Source organism: Rhinopithecus bieti, unplaced genomic scaffold, assembly GCF_001698545.2.
Source record: "Rhinopithecus bieti isolate Rb0 unplaced genomic scaffold, ASM169854v2 scaffold_62793, whole genome shotgun sequence".
NCBI classification, from domain to species: Eukaryota; Metazoa; Chordata; class Mammalia; order Primates; family Cercopithecidae; genus Rhinopithecus; species Rhinopithecus bieti.
In genome coordinates this window covers 985,017-988,540 of record NW_016824412.1, presented here as the reverse complement: position 1 = coordinate 988,540, position 3,524 = coordinate 985,017, and positions in this window count along the sequence as shown.

Genomic DNA, 3,524 nt, shown 5'->3' with positions numbered 1-3,524 from the left:
TATGTTTATTGCGGCACTATTCACAATAGCAAAGACTTGGAATCAACCCAAATGTCCATCTGTGACAGACTGGATTAAGAAAATGTGGCACATATACACCATGGAATACTATGCAGCCATAAAAAAGGATGAGTTTGCGTCCTTTGTAGGGACATGGATGCAGCTGGAAACCATCATTCTTAGCAAACTATCACAAGAACAGAAAACCAAACACCGCATGTTCTCACTATAGGTGGGAACTGAACAATGAGATCACTTGGACTCGGGAAGGGGAACATCACACATCGGGGCCTATCATGGGGAGGGAGGAGGGGGGACGGATTGCATTAGGAGTTATACCTGATAAAAATGACGAATTGATGGGTGCTGACGAGTTGATGGGTGCAGCACATCAACATGGCCCAAGTATACATATGTAACAAACCTGCACGTTATGCACATGTACCCTAGAACTTAAAGTATAATAAAAAAAATTTTTTTAAAAATATATTACTTGCTCAAACATGTTTTAAAATCGAATACTAAAAAGTTAATAATGAAAGCTAGCCACTACCTTTCTTCTCCTGCCCACCTCTACTTTCCAGAAGTTACCACATGCTAAGTTCTGAATATTCATTTCCCCCAAAATTCATGCCTTGAAATTGTAACCCACAAGGTGAGGGTATTAGAAAGTGAGACCTTGTGGTGGGGGTGGGGGTGATAATTAGATCTGTCTTCATGAATGGGACTAGTGCCTTTACAAAAGAGGCCTGAGGGAGTTTGTCTCTTCCACCATACACGGACCTAGAGAGAAGGTACCACCTATGAGAAAGCAGGCTCCCGCCAGATACCCAAGCTGTTGACATGTTGATCTCGGACTCTCCTGCCTCTACAACTGCAAGAAATAAATTTCCCTTGTTCATACGCTGCCCAGTCTATGGTATTTTGTTATGGCAGCCCAAATGGACTAAAACAACATACTATACTTTTATGAGTTTCTTCAATTTTTACCTTCCTATTTCTAAATAACATGCCAATACTGCAATTTCATGTCATATTTTAGACATATCTGCTGACTTTCTATTTTGATTAATATTTAGCAATTTATCTAGCATAATTATTCATTCTCACCTTCTTGATATAGTCCCTTAAGTTTTTGTTAAGAGTTAGGGTTGCTATTTTAAAACTATATAAATATTGTTCAATATTGATCCAAGAAGGGACTGTGAATATATTCACTTTCTCATTGAACTTCTATTTCATCTTGGAGTTTCAGCTCTATCAAACAACTGTCAATTTTAATTTCTAAATATTTTAAGATATCAAATACTTAGCATTTTATTTCTCTTGCCCTTGGAGACTTCACTCCCAGAGTTCCCCATTCTGCTCTGCATGAACTCTTAATTCTGGTTTCCTTATTCTCTATTGGCTGGTCTCATGTTTTCCTCTTTCTTAGTCCATTTACTTACTTTAAGTACATTCTCCAGTAACTTCCTTAAAAAACAGTGCATTGCAGGGATAGTTTTTCAGTACTTATCTGCCCAAAAATATCTTTATTCTGCCCTCACACTTGAGCGACAGTTTATAGTGATTGACTAGTGTTCCCCCAAAATTTGCGTTCACCAAGAACCTCAGAATGTGAGTGTATTTGGAAATAGGATCTTCACAGATGTAATTAGTTAAGATAAGGTCATACTGAATTAGAGTGGGCCCTAAATCCTATGACTGGTGTCCTCATAAGAAGACCTTATAAAGACACAGAGACAGAGACAGAAGAAAGAGGGCCACGTGAAGGCAGAGGCAGAGATTGGTGTGACACATCTATAGGCCGAGGAACAACACCGAGGATTGCTGACAACAACAGCAGCCTGGAGAGAAACATGGAACAGATTCTCCCTCATAGCCTCTAAAAAAAATGAACTCTGCTGACATCTTGATTTTGGACTTCTGGCCTCCATAACTGTGACAGAATAAATTTCTATTGTTTTAAGCTACCCAGTTTGTGGTGCTTTGTTATGGAAGCCACAGGAAACTAATACATGGTTTATCTGGGATAAAATTCTGTGTTGAGGCCAGTCACGTGGCCTATGCCTGTAATCCCAGCACTTTGGGAGACCAAGGCAGGCAGATCACTTGAGGCCAGGAGTTTGAGACCAGCTGCCCAACATGGCAAAACCTGTCTCTACTAAAAATATAAAAGTTAGCTGGGTATGGTGGTGTACACCTATAATCCCAGCTACTTGGGAGGCTGAGGCACAAGAATCGCTTGAAATGGAGAGGCGGAGGTTGCAATGAGCTGAGATTATGCCACTGCACTCTAGCCTGGGTGACAAGAGTAAGACTCCGTCTCAAAACAAATAAACAAAAAATTATATGTTGAGCATCAGCTGCCTCCAAATTATGACCACACTGCCCTGTGTCATTATACTTTCCAATGTTGGTTTAAGAAGTCTAATGACACTTTAATTTCCATTTCTTTGTATGTGAAGTGTCCCCCACCACAAGCTTTCGGTATCATGTATTTATCTCTGGTGTCCTAAAGTTTGTTCACCAAATTTAGTCCAATAAGTGAACTAATATTCATTAGGATCTATCTTAGTGTGATTCCTTTTTTTCATTAATTGACATGGGCACATGGAGAGCTTTTTCAATCTGGCAAGTCAAGTCCTTCGGTCCTGAAAATTTTTTTACATTATTTCTTTGACAATTTCCTCTTCTCTATTAGTTGAAAGTTCAATATCCCAGATTGACCTCCCCAAATTTCTTATCCTCTATTTCCTATTCTCTACTTCTCTGGTTTTTTTTCCCGCTTTCTTAGTGATTTCCTTGGCTCTCTCTGTATTTTCTGTTTATCCAGGTTGCTTATTCTGTTGGTTTGTATCTTTTTCATATTGAAAACTTTTGTCAAATGTACGTAAACCCAGGCTGTTTGAGTTTAACAGTGTGACCGCAAATAACTGATTAGAAACTCTGTGTACAGGAGGAACTTGTCAACCAACTCTGGAGAGAGAAAGAGAACCTAAAAACCCAACCATTTTGCATGAAAGATTTCAGTCAATCGCTCTATACTCAGATTCATACCTTACCCACATCTTTTGCTGTATTCACCATTTTAAATCCTGAGATTTCCCAAGGTTCTAAAGGAAGAATCAGATTGGTTTCTGTATCTCTTCCTGACACAGTGTATAGGTTTCTCCACTCCGCTGAGAAAGAAAGTCACCACTTCAAAAAGATTTCTCTCTTTGAAAAATTTGTGTTAATCCTTATTTGTGGCTGTATGTTCTCTCATTCTCTTTGTCCTTGTCTTAGTCCATTTGTGTTGCTATAAAGGAATACCTAGCCGGGCGCGGTGGCTCACGCCTGTAATCCCAGCACTTTGGGAGGCCGAGATGGGAGGATCATGAGGTCAGGAGATGGAGACCATCCTGGTTAACACGGTGAAACCCCGTCCCTACTAAAAATACAAAAAAAATTAGCCGGGCATGGTGGCGGGCTCCTGTAGTCCCAGCTACTGGGGAGGCTGAGGTGGGAGAATGGCATGAACC